At 35.7% G+C, this 20373-nt stretch overlaps 1 long non-coding RNA gene across 1 annotated transcript; it reads left to right on the top strand.

Moving 5' to 3' along the window:
* The first annotated feature begins 1098 nt into the window (after window positions 1-1098).
* Window positions 1099-19506, top strand: LOC126933725 (uncharacterized). Its single transcript, XR_007718722.1, has 3 exons — window positions 1099-1116; window positions 3493-3546; window positions 18893-19506. It is a non-coding gene; the product is annotated as an uncharacterized LOC126933725 (long non-coding RNA).
* The last annotated feature ends 867 nt before the right edge of the window (window positions 19507-20373 follow it).

Genomic DNA, 20373 nt, shown 5'->3' with positions numbered 1-20373 from the left:
AAAAACAGGATAATGTATTTATTTTACTCTTATTCACATCAAAGTTCAATTATAGTATGTGAAATCATTTCAGGGTCTGGCCAGTTTCCTTGACTTAAACACATTGCTTCAAATATTTTTTGCAATTGGTATCTGTAGAAATACATGACTATAACAATGTCTTGTCTTTACAAGGATTTATAGCAATGTTATTTGCTCTAATGGACTTTAAACTCCATCTGTAGTAGATACACTGTCTTATTTTAGGTCTGATAGTCACATGCACTCACCTATCTTCAGATATACAATACTAATTGCTTCTTATATGTCCATCATTTCCACTTACACTGATAAACTGTTTGTCTCAACAAAAATAACATTCCATCCTAAACTTCTACAAAATCCAAAGCCAGGAGAACTAAATTCTAATTATGATGGTGCTGTGTCACCTTGGGCAAGCCAAACAACTTTTTTAACAAAAATAAAACATATATGCGTGTTGCCATACCCTTTATGGACCCTGGTGAATCTCTGAGGGTAGACATAATGTCAGTATTGTTTCGAATGCAAGATCCCAGGTAGCCTCTAACTGGCATAAGATAAAACTCACTAAACACTTCTTGAAATAGTATCTATTATTAACATTACTAAAAAACACTGTTTTTTAATTAGCTACCATGTGTCAGGCACAATTCTATTATCTATTATGCATTAGCTTAATCATAATATCACTATAAAGCAAGGTTAGTGATATTTATCAAAAATAAAACTGAAGATTAGGAAGTTATTAATTTTCCCAGTCATGAAGCTAGTAAAAGGTTAATATGAGCCCTGATCTCAGGTTTCTTTGCTGCTGAGCCTTGATTTCATTTTATACCTACTTCCTAGCACTTTGGTTAAAAATATCACATTATATCACCAATAAGAATTTTTTTTGAAAATTCAAAAACCAGGATTTCTTTTTCTACCAACCAACTTAATATAGTTGAAAGCACTGACAGTAGAATCAGTGGCCATTTTCCGTAAAGGTCATAAACAAAGAGAATGTAGAATGTCTAAGAGCAGTGTTGTTTACTTCAGATTTCTGCTTATCAATTTTTGTTCATTCCCAAGGACATACTGATTTGTAACCATGTTGTAGGTATTCTTCTCTAATCTTTACAAAATGAAGTAGTAAAAAGAATTTCAGACCATTAGACCCAGAAGATTTAGAATACCACTCAGAGAAGGCGTGAAAGTGAAATATCAGAAAATCCATTTGGGGCCGGGTGCGATGGCTCATACCTGTAATTCCAGCACTTTGGAAGGCCAAGGCAGTTGGATCACAAGGTCAGGAGTTTGAGACCAGCCTGGCCAACATGGTGAAACCCTGTCTCTACTAAAGATTAGAAAAAATCGCCGGGCATGGTGGTGCACGCCTGTAATCCCAGCCACAAGGGAGGCTGAGGCAGGAGAATCTCCTGAACCCAGGAGGCGGAGGTTGCAGTGAGCTGAGATCACACCATTGCACTCCAACCTGGGCGACAGGGCACGACTCCGTCTCAAACAAAAACAAAAACAAAAAACAAACAAACAAAAAAAAACAAAGAAAATCCATTTGGGTCAATACAAGCTCCTAAATAATGGACTACTGTGCAGAGGAAACACAGGTTATAATGTTAAACATTTCAAGTCTTAGGGAAATCAAATAACTATATTGTTTATAAAATTTGCTTTGACAAGTCAATACAACTTCATATGTTCTTATATGTTCTTTCATGTACTAATCTATGAAACTGTCTGCTCTTCCTTTATTGTCAGTGTACCCTGCATTTACCATACACTACTCATTTTACGTTTCTTTCTATTTGCCTAGTATCATATAATGTTTTTATCTCTGAATCTCAATCATCATCATCTGACACTACATGCCTTCCCACTTTTAATTTTAACTTGAAAAAAATTTTTTATGTGTGTTTGTATGGCATTTAGCCTGTTTACATAATATCAAATAAAGTAATTTCAAACAAAACTAAAGCAGTCTTATAGCATCTTGAGAACAACATACTTAGATAATCAGTTGAATTTTTTTCACATTTAAACAGGTATTTTTGGTTTCATGTAGACTCAGCCTCTGCAATTCAAAGGTTTGTTTAATCTTTAATAGTTCTGGGTGCCATTTATGTTCATTTTCTTAAGATCATTTAATTACTGTCATAATTGTTACTTCTCTCTTCTTCACAAAAAGGATATACTGACTAGTAGGATAATTTTCTGAGCTGTTTTAAAAGTCTTTGCCAAGATGTAAATACAAGAATCTACTCTGTGTGTGTGTGTGTGTGTGTGTGTGTGTGTGTGTGTTTTCTTTTGTAGAGATAGGGTCTTGCTATGTGACCCAGGCTGGTCTTGAACTCCTGGCCTCAACTGATCTTCCTGCTTCAGCCTCCCAAAGTATTGGGACTACAGGCATGCGCCACTGTACCCAGTCACAATCTACAATTAAAAAAAAATGTGTGGGTACTATCTATGTTTTTAAAGAACCTCAAGGCAATTCTTGACTTTTAAAAAACTTTAGACATAAAAATAACTGTTCAAACTGAATTATACTTACTTTAGATTTTTCCACTCAGGTCTGTCACTGTACTAATATTTTTTCTTGCACCTCTCTTTAACAAACTAGGAAATTGATTCTTATTTGGAAACATTAACTCTCTAGGCCCCAACAGGCTTTGGTACTCTGGAAGAAATCATGGTTTTCTAAACGGAGTTCTCACATTTTCCTTAAATACAGTAATTTCTTCCACACACAAGGAGAGGATCATTTACCAAAGAGCAGTATCTTTATCAAAATATTTGCATTTAATTACATAATGAAATACTATTATGTGCAAGATACTGGGATAGACTATGCCAGGCTCTGGAGAGGTAAGGAAAAGTTAAGAAAATTCTAGTTTAGCACATAGGAGGAAAAGGAGAGACACAAAGTACTTTGCTGATTTAGCAAATTGCAAACAATCAGGAAAAAAAAAACATTATGAATACTACTTTTCTGGAATGTAACTTAGAGGGTTTGATTTTCTACATTTCTACTGATCTATTGTGTGCTGAGGTATATAAAGATATAAAGAGTTGAATGAGGGCCTGGTACTGTCCTTGACATTAACCAACCAAAATAAGCCTAGGTAGAGGAAGGCAATTAGGTGTGGGAGGTGTTGAGGAGGGTTCTGGGAAGACAGATTCCAGATGGGTTTGCATGAGTACACGTTTGAAAGGATGAAAATGAAAGGTATGTTTGGGCACCAAAAATTAGTCCAAATGAGTAGGGGCCTAAACAATACATGGTGAAATATTGCTATTTCTGAAAGGTAGATTAGGGCCATGAGCTGGGTGTGGGAACATGATGCAGGTAAGTCTGCTGCCGCTGCTGCTGACTTTGTTATATCCCAGGAATTATCATCAACTCGCTGGATAAAACATGTATTAGATTTCAAGTAAAAAAAAAAATCCATACTAACTTTTATTTTTCTCTCCTAGAGAAATATACCTACCTGTCACTAAAATACATGTCAAGTTACATAATCTGTTAAGGTGAGAGAGCATAAGATATCACAATAATAGTGAAATATATTCATAAATATTTTACTGATTTTTATTGACTGAGAAGTAGAAACCACTGGTATATAACAGTCTGATCAATCACTGTATAATAAACACTCACATGTATGTATTTCTGTATCACTGAAGTGTAATATGATGAAGAGAAAATGAAATTGCTATGGGAAGGAGGAGGACATACCTAGACCTAGAGGACATGGAAGACCTCCTCAAGGAAGCAACATTCAATAGAGATCCGAAGCATGAGCAGAAATTAGTTATATAAAGTGGAGTGTGTGAGAATTGAGGTAGGGATTATACAGCATTCCATAGAATGCCTTAGAGGGGAAAGAGAAAGGGATTAAAGAGGTAATAGTGGGAACCTCAAACAGGGGAGATGGTTGTTTAAGCTGAAGCTGAAGATGTAGGATGGGAACATTTAAACTTCACCTGGAAGTGCAATGCCACATTATTGAAAATGCACCAAGTTAGAAAACAACACTGACTTATTGACTCATAACTCAGAATCTAGGTATCTAAAGCTTCGAATAAAAGCAAAATACCAAGAATAAATTATTAGATTAGATTAAACATATTAGAACTCAAAAAACTGTCTTTGCCTCATTTTCAGTACATTTAAGACTGAATTTTCTATAAATTGGAAGCACGTGAAGAGATTAGCTGTTCTTAATAAATGAAGCACAACTCACAGAAGAGTTTGGAAAAACCTATCACCAGAGTTCCACAGATCTAAGTGTATCTAATTCAGTACAAAGAGATCAAGGCCTGAATATTTAGATTCTTTTTTATTAAGTTTTCTAGTTATTGTGATGTGTAACTCTATTGACAACCATCCAACACTGTGAGAGCCTTTAACTCTCTGGACTCTGCAAAAAATTCCAGACCCAGGGTAACCTCAGTTATGGCATATAGGGTTCAGTTGGATTTAATCCAAGTTCCTTCACACTTATATCTATAGCTGTAACAGCCTATAAAAATTGATCTTTACAAACATAAGCCCTACCATTATGAGATCATAAGAAACTCACCAAATATTAGAGATTTTGTATTATACTTTCTTAGACAGAAAAAGAAATGTGGGCTGGGAGCGGTGGCTCATGCCTGTAATCCCAGCACTTTGGGAGGCTGAGGCGGATGGATCATGAGGTCAGGAGTTTGAGACCAGTCTGACCAACATGGTGAAACCCTGTCTTTACTAAAAGTACAAAAATTAGCCAGGTGTTTTGGTGCACACCTGTAATCCAGCTACTCAGGAGGATGAAGCAGGAGAATCACCTGAACCTGGGAGGCAGAAGTTGCTGTGAGCCAAGATCGCACCATTGCACTCCAGCCTGGGCAACAGAGTGAGACTCTATCTCAACAACAACAACAACAACAACAACACTAACAACAACAAAAATTTAATCCTTTTTATAACAGCCAAAAGGAGTTTTAGATTAACTGTAATTAACAAGACAACTTAGATCATCAGAAGCCCTCTATTCTGTCTTTGAGTTACCTGATGATTTTCTCTATTAGAATGCCCTTACATTGAGGGATTTGGAATTATTTTATCATAGACTGCTTTTCTTCATCCTCTATTTTACATTCCTCTCCAATAGCTCATATCTACCCCCTGTATTAGGCCAGCTAATTGGAAGCTTAATTGCTTACATAATTAATACAGGGCAAAAATTAGATATAGAAAATCTTTGAGGATGTGGAAGTATGTATGTGCACACATTGCACACACACACAAATATATACATGTTTTAAGACAACATAATTCTAACTTTTAATTTAATGATTTGTCATGAGCAACCTCTAGGAAAAGATGCATATATTCTCCTTTAAATAGTTGCATAAAATTCTATTGTGAGGATCTAGAGACCTTTAACAAGACTGTTCTTTCTCTCTGCATCTAGTTTAATAACAAACAGCCATTTTCTTTTTTTAGAAAATGTTTCTACCAGAAATAACTATTTTAATTGACAAAAAATTCAATTGTGTACCATTAATTGTATAACTACGTTCATGTTAACGGAAGTGTTTATTTCAGATTTAACAAATAAGAGTAATGGTGCAATAAATAACCCCCTGTATGTGGGTACTTCTATCTTAGTGTGTTATTTATTCATTTAAATTTATGGAGTACAAATGCAATTTTGATACATGCATAATGGTCAAGTCTGGGTTCTTAGGGTATACATCACCCAAATACCTTACATTGTAAGCATTATATCTTAGTGTTTTAAACATGGATAGTTTAAATAAGTAGGAGTACATGGCGAAGAATATGTGTATTTTTAAAATTACCAGTTGCTATTACTTTCGTTTCCCTCAAGTACTTACTACCATTAACAATCTATGAAAATGCTTGTATGCACACCAGTAGTGAACTTAATTTTTGTTTTGAATTGTACTTGAACTGATGAGAAAGAAAATAGTAGCTAGTTGCATTTATTTTCATTTCCTTGAGTGCTAAAAAGCCTGAGCAAATTATAAAGTATTTATTGATGATTCATTTTCACCCTTTATTGTCTTGATTGTTCATACCTTTTGCTAAATTTCTACTGGGAAGTTTCTTTTAAATACATAGAAGAATTTTAATACAAGTAGAATATGTACCCTTTAATTTTTTACTTAAAAATATTTTTTCAGGCCTATACTTTTAGATTCTGGATATTAGTCCTTTGTTGAATGCATTTGCAAAAATGTTCTCCCATTCTGTATGTTGTCTGTTTATTCTGTTGATTGTTTCTCTTGCTGTGCAGAAGCTCTTTAGTTTAATTAAATCCCATTTGTCTGCTTTTGGTCTTGTTGCCTTTGCTTTTGTGGTCTTAGTAATAAATTCTTTGGCCAGGCTAATATTCAGAAGAGCTTTTTCTAGGTTTTCTTCTAGGATTTTTATAACTACAGGTCTTACATTTAAATCTTTAATTCATCTTCAGTTAATTTTTGTACATGGTGTGAGGCAGAGGTCCAGTTTCATTCTTCTGCATATGGTTAGCCAGTTTTCCTAACACCATTGATTGATAAGGGTGTCCTTTCCTCATTGTTTATTTTTGTTGACTTTTTCAAAAATCAGTTAGTTGTAAATGTGTGGCATTATTTCTGGATTCTCAATTCTGTTCCACTGATCTACGTGTCTATTTTTGTACCAGAACCAGGCTATTTTGGTTCCTATAGCTTCGTAGTATGATTTCAGGTTGGGTAATGTGATATCTCCAGCTCTCTTCTTTTTGCTGAAAATTACTTTTCCTATTTGGGTTCTTTTTTGATTCCACATTAATTTTAGAATTGATTTTTCTAATTCTGTGAAAAATGATCATAGGAATTTGGTAAGAATTGCATTGAATCTTCAGATTGCTTCAGCAGTATAGTCATTTTAATGATACTGATTCTTCGTATGCATGAACACGGAATGTACTTCCATTTGTTTGTGTAATCTGCAACTTATTTAATTGGTATTTTGTAATTTTCCTTGTAAAGCTCTTTCACCTCCTTAATATATTCCTAGCTATTTTATTTGTGGGTGTGGCAGTTATAAATGAGAATGAGTTCTTAATTTGGCTATCAGCTTGAGCACTGTTGGCATATAAAAATGCAAGTGATTTTTGTGCATTAATATTGGATCATGAAATTCGACTGAAGTCATTTATTAGGTCTAAAAGTCTTTTGGAGGAACCTTTGGGTTTACTAAGTATATTGCTGTGTCATCAGCAAACAGAGGTAATTTGACTTCTTCTTTTCCTATTTGGATGCCTTGTATTTCTTTATTTTGCATAACTGACCTGGCTAGGGCTTTCAGTACTATGTTGAATAGGAGTGGTGAGAGTAGACATTCTTGTCTTATTCCAGTTCTTAGGAAGAATTCTTTCAACTTTTCCCCATTAAGTGTGATGTCGGCTGTGGGTTGGACATATAGAGCTCTTACTATTTTTAGGTATGTTTCTTTGATGCCTGGTTTGTTGAGGGTTTTTATCATGATGGGATGTTGGGTTTTATCAAATGATTTTTCTGCATCTATTGAGGTAATCATATGTTTTTTGTTTTTAATTATGTTTATGTGGCAAATCAAATTTATTTCCATATATTGAACGATTCTTGCATCCCTGGAATGAAGTCCTCCAATTGATTGGAATGGATTATATTTTTGATGTGCTGCTGGATCCTGTTTGCTAGTATTTTGTTAAAGATTTTTGCATCTATGATCATCAGGGGTATTGGCCTGTAATTTCTTGTGTTCTTGTCAGATTTTTATATCAGGATGATACTGTTCCAATGCAATGAATTAGAGAGGAATCCCTTATCTTTAATTTTTTGTAATATTTTAAGTAAGATTAGTACCAGATCTGTGTACATCTAGTAGAATTTGGCTGCAAATCCATCTGATCCTGGGCTTTTTTGCTGTCATTCTTGATACTTTTTAAAATTACTGATTCAATTTCATAACTCGTCATTGGTCTTTTCAGGATTTCAATTTATTCCTGGTTCAATCTTGGGAGATTGTATGTTTCTAGGAATTTAACCATTTCCTCTAGATTTTCTAGTTTATGTGCATAGAGATGTTCATTGTAGTCTCCTGAGGATTGTTTTTATTTCTGCGGTATCAAAAATACCACTGATTACACTTGTTTGAATCTTATTTTTTTATTTATTGGTTAATCTAGCTCATAGTCTATCAATTTTGGTTATCCATTCAAAGAACCAACTTTTTCACTGATCCTTTGTGTGATTTTTTAAAATCTCAATTTCATTTATTTATACTGTAATTTTTGTTTCTCTTTTTTCTGTTGGCTTTGGGTTCTTATTTTTCTATTTCCTTTAGGTGTGATGTTATGTTATTAATTTTAGATCTTTCTATGTTTTTCATGTAATCATTTAGTATTATAAGCTTTCCTCTTAACATACTTCTGCTGTATTCCAGAAGTTTGGGTATATTGTGTCTCTATTTTCATTTGTTTCAATTTTTAAATTTCTGCTTTAATTTACTATTTACCCAAAAGTCATTTAGAAGAAAGTTTTTTAGTTTCCATGGGACTTCTGTGTTTTTGAGAGCTCCTCTTGTTATTGATATCTAATTTTGCTTAACTGTGGTCTGAGAAGATGCTTGATATGATTTCAATTATTTTGAATTTATTGATATTTTCTTTATGGCCAAGCTTATGGAAAAATTTGGAGAATTTTTCATGAACAGGTAAAAAAGATCAAGAGTCCAATTTGAGTCCTGAGTTTCTTTGTTGGTTTTCTGCCTTGATGATCCATCTAGCGCTGTGAGTGGGCTGTCAAAGTCCCCCATTGCTATTGTATGGCTGTCTACCTCTTTTCTTAGGTCTAGTACTATTTGTTTTATAAATATGTGTGCTCTGGTGTTCAGTGCCTATGTATTTAGGAAAAATTAAATCTTCTTGTTTATTTCCCTTTATCACTATATAATGCCCTTCTTTGCCTTTTTCTACTGTTGTTGGCTTAAAGTCTGTTTTATCTAATAGTCATGGTTGACTTTGTTGTGTGTTAAGAAGGCTAAAAATAGGCCCCCAATCTCTCCTAGCCTGTAAGGTTTCTGCTGAGAAGTATGCTGTTAGTCCTATGGGATTATCTTTATATGAGAGGTAATTTGGTTCTTTTCTCTAGCTAGCTGCCTTTAATATTTGTGTGTGTGTGTGTTGACCTTGGATAGTCTGATGACTATATAACTTGGTGATGGTTGTTTTGTATAGCATTTTGTGTGTGTTCTGTGAATCTCTTGCATCTAGATATTGACTTCTCTAGCAAGATTAGGGAAACCTTCCTGAATTATTTCCTCAAGTAAGTTTTCCAAGTAGCTTACTTTTTATTCTTCTCTCTTAAGGGCACTAACACTATGCCGTTTTGGCAGCAGGTTTTTTTTTCATTTGGTGTTGCAATTCAGGCTTCAGTCTCCAGTAATTGGCGCTCAAGAGTAAGAGTCAGCTCTCCTTTGTGTAAATTGGTGATCATTGGTCATACCCTCCCTGACCGTGGGAAAAAGGTTGCAAGGGGGATCATGTTGGGGTGCACTGAGGTTTCAGGGGAAAGAGTTAGTGACTGTGCACCAGTTCCTCATCCTGAGCAGGCAAGAACCGAATTGCATCCTTGGTACAGGGCCCATGACCTTCAGTTCGAATAGACTTTATCCTTCGGCTCCTGGCCACAGTGTAGCTGCAGCCCATGGACACACCTTTCTCCTTGGCTGCCTCCAACGTGGGCTCAGGTTGGAGCCTTTTTCCCCAGTTCAGTGTGGACAACTCTGTGGTTTTCCCGCCATCCTTTGCTGGGAGGCTGCCACTCTGTGTAGGGAGTGGGAGTTGGACTCCACCCTTTGGGCAAGTCCAAGCAGTGCAGGCTCACTTTCAATGGAGTTGGAGCTAGCACAAAAAAGCATGAAAAGCACTTTCTCCACGTATAGGCCCCCAGCAGGGAAAACGTCTACTGTGTTCACAACACCGCACTGTTTGGGGGAGATGACTCCCCTCTGCATCCATTCTTGGCTGATGGTGCCACCCTCTTCAGTGATTGGCACTGCAGTTTCCTCTCCTTTGTCCCCAGGGAAGGTTTGTCAGGCTGTGTTTCTAGCTGCCTTAGGGGCAGCCCACATAAAGGGTTAGGTTTGGGAGTTTGCAGTTTTCCAAGGACCTGCCTATCCCCTGTGATTGCCAAAGTTAGAACAGGTTGTGGCATATGTTTGGGTGTGTGAAGGGGGGTCTCATGATGACACGGCTCAAGGGCAAAGCAGAGTAGATGTCCACCACAGGTGGTGCACAAACAATATGGTGCCTGCCATTTTCATGCAGGCCTGAGGAGTGCGGACATACCTACAAGTTCTGGCCAGCTATTTCTCTGTCACTGGGAACTCCCAAATTGCTAATAACAGTGTTGCCCAGGTCACGAGGGCAGAGGGGCTCCCCAACAGTTTGACAGTTAGCAGATAATAAAAGGGGTAAGGGAAGCAGAGAAGCACCCCCCACCTTCCCTTCCTTTTGGGCTCCACATTCCTTGGAGGTTAATCTCCGTCATACTCTTGCTTTCTTTTTCTGCAGTTCAGCTTCTTCCCATAGGTACTCTGACAGGTTCTGACTCTCTTTCCTCAGTTTTCCATTTGGAACATGTGCATTCATCAGTAACTTTGATCTTCTTTCTGAGGAGAATTGTCACCCAATGTTCCTACTAATCCATCTTAAAAAACAAATGCTTAGTTAAATTATTTCTGTTTTTATTACATACAATCAGAATGTAGGATATAATATAGTTTTTTATTTTATATTAAGCTTTTCTATATGAATGTGTGCACACATGTGCACATACACATATACATACACATACCATTTTGTAGATGAAAGAGGGAAAATATATTATTTGTTGCCAGTATAAATAGCTTTACATTGAAGATATTCTATTTTCCAATTCTGAATATTTGGTATATTAAGATTAGTCTTAAAACCAAACTGCCACAGACATTTAGAAATAATGGATAAAGTATTCTTTATCCAGTTATAATCATTTCAGTACCTTGCTGAGCTTGCAGGTAAGAAATCCCCAATCACCCTAACTAGAAACAATGTGAACTGAATAGTAGAGTAGTGGATGCATAAATTCACTCTGGAACTGATCTGGGTGTTAGAGGAATCAGTCCTTGTAAGTAAGGAATTGAGAGAAAAACAACATCCTTGGGACCCTATTAGGTCTGGGCTCACAGTAAATAGGTAGACTAAAAACAAATTGGCATCGCTGGAAAAATTCTGAACTATAGTATACTCTCCTTAACCAGAGGGAATTTCAACACCCACATCGGATGCCTAAAACTGTAGGTGGTACTGAACCCTATACATACTATGTTTTTCCTAAATATGTATGATAAAGTTTAATGTATAAATTAGGCACTGTAAGAGATTAACAAAAGTAACCAATAATAAAATAGAACAATTATAAAAATATACTGTAATGAAAGTTATGTGAATTAGTTCTCTCACCCTCTCTTAAAGTATCTATTGTACCATAATCACCTTTCTTCTTATGATGATGTGAGATGATAAAATGCCTATGGGATGAGATGAAGTCAGGTGAATTGCATAGGCACTGTGACACAGAGTTAGGTGACTACTGACCTTCTGATAGTATGTTGGAAAGAGGGTCATCTGCTTTGGGTTATTCTGGATCATCTAGGAATGACAACGTCAATGGTTGGATGTCAAGAGCAGACAATGTTGATGCGTAACAAGTGGGTAGTGTCTACAGCATGAATATGTCAACAAAGGGAGGATTCACGTCCCAGGTAGGACAAAGCAGGAAGGCATGAGAGTTCATGATGTTACTCAGAATAGCACACATTTTAAAACTTATGTATGGTCTATTTCCGGAATTTTTCACTGAATAATTTTAGATTGTGGTTAACTACAGGTGTCTCAAACAGAAAGCAAAACTGCAGATAAGCAGGTACTACTCTTTTCATTTCTTTCAGGTCTCGAAGAAGAAGAATGAAATTATCCTATGCAATTTAAAAAATCAGGTTCTGAGTCCTGCACTAATATGGAGATTGCATTACTCTGGAGGAATAGTCAAGTTCTTCCCCTTTCAAGATTATGCCTTTAAAAGTCAGGTCTAGGGTGGTAAAACTCCAAGGACTCTGGCAGAAGGAAATGTCATGCTATTTTGAATGATCACATTTCTCACTCAAGTCACAGAGAAACAGAAATAAGAGGCCACTCAAAAGTTGAATGTGTACTTTAAAAATTACAAACCCCTTCACCAAGAGCAATCTACCTGGAACAAGAGAAAACAGACACATGTAGAAGAATCAGAAACCCCCAAACATGAACTGATCCTTAACAAATGAAAGAGCACATTAAATGAGTATGTTAAATTATTTAAATACATTAAATAAGACATCAAACCAGGTACTGTGAAACACCAGTAGGCCTCTCACATATCTTGTGATATGATTTACTCTGAAAAATAGCAAGGAGTAAGTCAAAGAGAAAACAGAAAATTGTTATGTAAACAGGATGATAGATCTGAGGAAATTTCAGAAATGAAAAGTTCTAAATATTTAATTAAAAAGGGCTTAAGTGGTTATAATAGATGGAGCCAAAAATAAAAGAGGCAATATTTGAAAACATAGTGACTGTGATTTTTTTTCAAAAGGTGATAAAGACACTAATCTTCAGAATCAAAAAACACCGTGAGAGTCAAGAAGTTAAATTTAAACAAATCCACACATGGATACATTATAATAAAACTGCATAACACAATTTAAAAAAAACACACAAAAGACTCATAGCAATTAAAGAGAAGGGAATGTTTACTTATACAAGAACAAATTGCATGTCATTTAATTTCTCAAAAGAAACCGTAGAAGCCTGGAAAGAAACAGAAAAAGGAAAGAGAAGGAAGGAAAGAAAGAAAGACACAAATGATGAAGAGATGTAAAGAAAGGCAAGGGAAGAGGAGGGGAGAGGTGGGCTTGTTGGGGGAGGGAAGAGGAAAAGAAAAAGAAGAGAATAAAATAAAATGAATATCCTGAAGAAAAGTATCTGTTACCCTGTAGGTCTATAGCTATACAATATTGAAAACTCCAAAAACAATTTTAGACATAGGCCAGTTTCCTACTCCTAAAACTTTATTACAATCCTAAATGTGCATGGTAAGCATATTATTATCAATGCTTCAACCTCTCTGTTATAAAATTATATTGCAGTTTCCTCCACTACAGCTCAGATATCCTTCCCTGCCCAGGAACTTTGAGGTTACCCATGTGACTAGCTTTGGCCAATGACAAGTGCCATAATGCAAGCAGAGGTTTTAAATGTTCTTAAATGTTCTTGTGTGGTTTGGCTCGCCTCTCTTGCTCCTGCTAACACCATGAGGAATATAAGCTCCAGGTTTTCTGCTCCTTTAACCTGGGCCCAGCAATGATACATGTGGAACATACTTGACCAGAGACACAGAGTCAAGCCCATCTCATTCACACTCTGAAGCAAAGATGCCCCGATTGACCCAGGTTCAGGAATTAGAAAATATTGTTGTAGGACATTGTTTATTGGAGAAATTGCTGATTAACACAGTGTGTTTCAGGAAGATGGAAGGGGACCTTGAACACAACAAAAGGAGTGGGATGAAGAAATGATGGTGAGCAAATATTTGATGAATATTTGAGAAAACTGAAACAAACATGAACTTCATAAGACAACAAAAAATTTTTTATAATTTCTTATGATTTGACAACAATATTATTTGTGTATACAAGAAGGGGATAGAAATGCAATTCTATGTAGGCCAAGCCACAAAGGTTGGTTTTAAATTAATAGTAATAAAATATTGGATATGACCAAGTTTACCTGCAAACCAGCAAGAATACAACATAATATTATGCACACATGAGAATATTCCTGGACAGAGGTGCACATGGGATTATCTTCCTGGTACATCCTTTATTGCTCTCAAAGTCATGGCCAAAGCTCAGTGTCTATGCTGATTGCAGGAAACTGGGATTCAAGGAATTAGAGGCACACAGAAGCATGTGCTTACAGCCTTTTATCTGAGGTAGTGGGGTAGGCTTATTTAAGGATTTAAGGATTCATATGATTAGAAGATACTTTTGCTGCAACGTGGTAACATTACACATTTTTTGCACTACATTTTCTGCCGAATTACCTAGCTTATGTGAAGTTTGAGTACAGGTAGTCTAGTCACAGTCTACTTCTAAATCAATCCTGACATTCTTAGGATGTGAAATTTAAGGCAACTAATAATTAGTGAAAAGACATACACCTACATTTGTTCCTTTTAATTTATGGTTAAAATTGAGGCTTTATCACTTAGATTTATTGCTTCTTATTTGCCAGTTTTTTCATTTCTTTGGCTCTATCATGATTATGTTTGTTTTCTTACAAATTATTGTTAATTTAGCTGTCTATTCAGTCTACTGATGATTTTCTCCTTTTACCCAAAGTTATAATTAAATTATATTTCTGTATTAATGCACCAACATTAAATTATGACTGTATACCACTCTCACTCTAAAGCAAGGCATTATACTTCCAGACCCAGTTCCCTACAAGATGAGAACTTAAGAAAACTGTACATCCACTCCAAACCCTGAGTGTAGTTGATACAGTTTAGTTATTTGGTTCTAGTTATAAAATGTTTCACCTGTTTCAAACAAACTTATAAAGAAATAAAAATTTCCAAGTCATATTTTCATAATACATTTCTATTTCACTATGTATAATCAAATGAAAATTGAGCATATTTACTACTGACTACTAATTAGAATATATCTTATGGTATGAATTTGTGTACCTTTACTTAGAGTACATTTACAGGGCATTCTTGTCTTCTATGGTTTCCCCTCAACAAAGAATGACACGTTTTAAACCTGTACATTTTAAAATTCATCTATTTTCTTTAAACAGTCTTTATTTATTATTTTATCATTTTCAAGCTTGCATTGCTGCACATGAGAAATGCAATTTTTTTCTGGATTCTTGCTTCTTTGCAAATGATGTGTTCTTTCTCTAAGTAATCTTATATAATTTTTTTCTTTATTCTTGGGGCCCGAAAGTTTCTCTAGGATATAGAGACCAGTACTGTTTAGTTTCAGTGCTATTTAGATTCAGCAACTTTCAGTACTGTTTAGATTCAGTAAACCCTTTCGACACTGAAGTTTGACCTCAAATTACTTTTTAAGTTAAAAATATATTATCTATAATAATAAACACTAAAATTTTAATAATTTATTTTGCTCTATCCTTCCCTTCTTTCTGCCTGGAATTTTTATTATTTATATTACTGGTTTCCTTGATTTATCCATAATTTTTCATTTGTGAAATTATTTTCTTTTTTCAGATCTCTGCTATAAGGTGTTTTCTCCATGTGATATGCTAGAATTTTAATTTGTCCTCAGCAGTGTTTTCTTTTCTATTCTCGTTTGTTAAATGTTTATATTTGAAAGTCATATGTTTAGATCTATAAATCAATTTTTGTATTCTTATTGCAACATTTTGACCTTGCATTTTTTTGTTGTTGTTGTTAAAATTTTTGTTTTTCACTTTGATTGTTTAAGCTCCATAGGTGCGACCTGTCCCAGTTGTTCACCTTGATCTTTATGCTTTACATGGCTGAAGCTTCTTAGAAGGATTATGTAATATTTAAACCTACTCTTGGTTATGTATTTCATCAGCAGGTATAGAGATGAAGCTATTCAGTGTCATGTCTTGTGGCATAAAATGGAGGCTACAGCTATGGTTATATTTGTCTGTTGGTTTTTCTTTGGAATTAATTAATTATTCATTTAGTGGACCTATGAATCTTTTGCTAAGTCATTAGGGACAGACTTCATCTCTTTTCTAGTTTTTTCTAGATATACTCAGGGAAGAGGCATTCCCATCCTAACCTCACGTAACAGGACCAGTGCATTTCACATGAGCAGTTTCCTTGCAGATCTAGTAGCGTTAGCCAGTCAGGCAGGTTTTCCAAGTGCCTCCTACTACAAGACAGCTGGTGAAGCCTCTCTCTGGGCAAATTCAATAGCCCTTGCCATCTGCACTCTTTAGAGCCACGAATTCCCTATTTGTACCCCATAGGAAAGGAAAGAATTTTCATCTGCTGCTGGTCCCATACCTCCCACCCAGCACCCCTAAGATAAAACCTCACAATAGAAAAGCAGAAGGAAATCCTGCTCTGTTGGCCTGTGTAGTCTGAAAAAATATTAACACAGCTTCAGTTACATACCATTTGGAACACACCATATGCTGAACCATGATAATTAGCCCAACTTGGATACTGAAAAATCTGAAGCCCTGTAAATTTTGGATAATGTCAAGAAAAGGGAGAGGAAAGAGGAAACAAAACCAGAAAGCATATGCTAGCAAAGCACTAGAAAGTTAAATGATGGAAGGCCAGGACCATCTTCAAAATTATTCTGAAGAGAGAATGTTTACCTTTTCTTGATGAATATTTTTTAAATTTACAGACTGCACTAGGTTTTAATTTTACAAGTTACACCTGCTGGATAAAATATTTTGCTTTTATTTGTTTCAGTATCCTATTTTAGGAAATTAAAAGTTCAAAGGAATTTCATTTCACTGGGGGATATAATACAACTAATGTAGGAACAAAAGATCAACATCTCACCCCTATTCTTCTGTTTTTTTTTTCTTTTTATACAATTAAAATGAAATCAAATTTCATAATAGTATTCACATGTTTATATAGTCATAACTTGGTCTTTTTTATACACATGCATTATGAGTTATTACAGAAAAATTTATACGCCCAAACTGTTTAAAATGATTTATTTGCCCATATAGGAGGACATCTAGCCTTTAGTCCAAAACATGCCAAATCTTATATATGAGGCTTTAGATTATTATTTGAAAATATAAATGTAAACAAGGTAAAAACATCAACTTATAGATTTTGAAATTCAGTACCAACACAAATATAGATATATTTCAAAAAGTTAATGTTTTGTAATACAATTCATATGGGCTTTGAATTTAGACAGTCTAGAGCTAAACAATTCTTTCTTTACATAGAGATTGACTGCACAGTTCTGTTGAATGCAGGTCCCAGGCCCTTAGCACCAGCCACATGTATTCTGATTTAGTTCATCTAGAATATGATATCAATGGTTCATGGAGCAGTGACCACACAATTTATTGTTTGAACTGGGTCATTTTTGAAAGTCAAAGGAGAGGCATTAACATTTATAAGGCAAATCGTGGTAAATCACAGTGCATGGTCACACACAGACTACAAGCTGAGAAACTCTGCTCTACTCAAGGTGTTGTAAAGTGACTTCTAGTGTGTTATGGAAATCAAATACAGAAATTAAATTGAAAACTATAATGCTGTGGAGTACCGTTTCAAGGTGTTTCTTCTTCCTTTTCCCTTTCTTGCACTGGAATAAGCAGAATGACTCACTGAGTGCCACCCTTGTGCCTACACAAAACAAGGCTGCTCCAGCTGGATGCTGCGGCTCTTCCCTGTCCTGTTCTGAGCACCCACCTTACTACTCACAGCTGCCTCTAGAAGAGCATTATACTCCCTTAAAGTTCTTTACTGATTTCTTCCCAAAGTTTAAAAACTGTTGACTTTTCACATATTGCTGTGACACCATCATCACTCACTGACTCAGGAGATACTCTTTGGTCCATACAGAAATAGTGAGAGTGTCTCTTTCCCGGTTTCTGGGCCCCAAAATAACCTTATCTGTGTCCTCATCATCAGCAAGTCTCCACAGTTCATTCCAGCCTTGAATTCCTCGGCTCAAGCAATCCCCTCGCCTCAGCCTCCCAAAGAGCTGGGACCACAGGCGCATGCTACCATGCACAGCTAATTTTTTTTAGTTTTTATTTACTGTAGAGACTGGGTCTTGCTGTGTTGCTCAGACTAGTTTCAAACTTCCGGCCTCAACTGATCCTCTTGCCTTGGCTTCCCAAACTGCTGGGATTATAGGTATGAGCTACTACACCCAGCCACATTTTAAAGCCAAATAGGGTTCAGTTTATTCCTCAAGACATTAATATTTTTACAAGAAAAATATTTTTAAGCAAATAAAAACAGTACAAAAATTGAATAGGAGAAAAGTAACAAAGTTCTATGAGATTTTTATGGAAAAAAAAATGCATTTTCAGCTGAAAGGTGAGGATAAGAAAAGTACTTACAAATACTAGGAATTTTTTTTTTTTTTTTTTTTGAGACGGTGTCTTCCTCTGTGGCCCAGGCTGAAGTGCAGCGGCACTATCTCGGCTCACTGCAACCTCTGCCTCCTGGGTTCAAGCAATTCTCCTGCCTCAGTCTCCTGAGTAGCTGGGATTATAGGCGCTCACCACCATGCCCAGCGAATTTTTGTATTTTTAGTAGAGACAGGGTTTCACCATGTTGGCTAGGCTGGTCTTGAACTCCTGATCTTGTGATCCACCCACCTCGGCTTCCCAAAGTGCTGGGATTACAGGCGTGAGCCACCACACCTGGCCTAATACTAGGATATTTAATATAAGTTATGAAAGATGGGTTAGATGCTGGGAGAATGGCTGTGCTAAACACAAAAATAAAACAAAGAACTGTCATGGAGAAGTAAGTTGAGGTTCCTCTTCCGGGAATAACAACTAGTATTAATTTGTACTCACTAAAGCATCAGGCTGAGTACTGAGCAGTAAACAGATTATGCAAGAATATTTTTGAAAGAGTAAAGAAAGCCACATATTTGTGCACAGGTTTATTGTTTTTCAAAGTGTTTTCTGCCACCTTGTATACTTGCTTTCTATTTACACTTTCAGAAAAAAAAGTACATTTTTAGTAAAATTCTATTTTGCAGTGTGAATCTTTTTGTGTGTTTTCCTTTCCAAGTTTGGAAGCAGGAGAGAAACAAGGGAGTAGGCAGATGGAGAAACAAATATTGACTTTATTACTAAATAAATCTGGCATTGGAATAGGATTCCTAAAGCTGAGTCCCAAAATTAGACTGATTTGCTGTTCTAACAGAAACCAGAAGATTCAGTGAGAAGGATGAGAAGCATCTCCCTAACATGAGAAATGAAACTTTTGAAAACATCACCAAAGTTTTTCCTGTCTTGTACTACAGGCCTCTCTCTACTGACTCGAGGTCTCAGGAGAAATCATGACCCCTCTTGCCTCCCCTGGCTGAACCACCTGGATGCCTTTCCATCATTCTCCATTATGACCCCATATAATGACCTCCTTCCTTATATGTGTTCAGGAGTTGCAAAAAATATATATATATTCTAGATGTCTATTATTTCTCTTTTTAAAAATTCTAAGTACTCAGAACAATACCAAGAAAAATACAAAAGCAAACTTCTTTATAGCTAATTGGAAACTTCCCTGCAATTCTGAAGTATATGTGATATTGGGTATTGTTACAATAATACGCAATATTATTAAAGTATATGTGATATTGTGTATTGTTTACCCTGTGGTGCTACATATGAATTTGTGTATGAAGCTATTCTTTACATTTTAATAAAATGTCAACGATATATAGAGAAAATAATTTTCCTAGGTATCACTGGAGATTCAAAATTTACCTCATATGAATACATTATTTTGAGAACCAATATTTATGCAGCCAGCCAGACAATAAATTGGCTAGAAAGATTGGGATGAGCAGGCATTAAACATCACGCTCAGCTCTTAATGCCTGAATTTCAGACTATTTTCAGGGATGGCATTACTAAGGACTATTTCAGAAGAATAAGAGACTATACCAGAAATGGAAGAGAAACCCTGCTTTTTTTTTTTTTTTTTCTCAGCATAAGCTTTTATCCTACCTATAACCTGATTAAGCATCAATGTCACCTAAGGAGATGTTGATACAGTATTTATATTGAAGCCTCATTCTTCACCCAGTAAATGATTTTTATTTTCCCTGCAAGTGGTTGTATTCAGATAGTGAAATTAGAGACTTAGCTGTTTAGCAGGTTTGAAGATTTTAACTTGTATGCTCAGTCTCAAAACATATAGAAACCATTGAAACACGTCTTGTATTCCCTAATCCAAAATGAACTTCCTGCCTGATTTTCTATAACTACATTCAAACCTTCTTAATCCTGAGTAAGCTCATAGTATTCACATGTATAATATTTTCTCTCATATTTTTAAGAGTCATCAGTTAATACCACCATTGTTTTATTTAAAAATTAGACTCCACTATGTTCTTTATGAGTGTTCATACTCTTGATTTAATGCCCAAATCCTCTGCCACCTTTCCCTGCAATCTGAAGTTGGAGAAAACTATAGTTACTGAGTCACATCAAAGCTATGATAGTTCACATTTGA

The sequence above is a fragment of the Macaca thibetana genome, chromosome 13, assembly GCF_024542745.1.
Source record: "Macaca thibetana thibetana isolate TM-01 chromosome 13, ASM2454274v1, whole genome shotgun sequence".
Taxonomy (NCBI): Eukaryota; Metazoa; Chordata; class Mammalia; order Primates; family Cercopithecidae; genus Macaca; species Macaca thibetana.
This window is presented reverse-complemented; position numbering and strand designations above follow the sequence as displayed.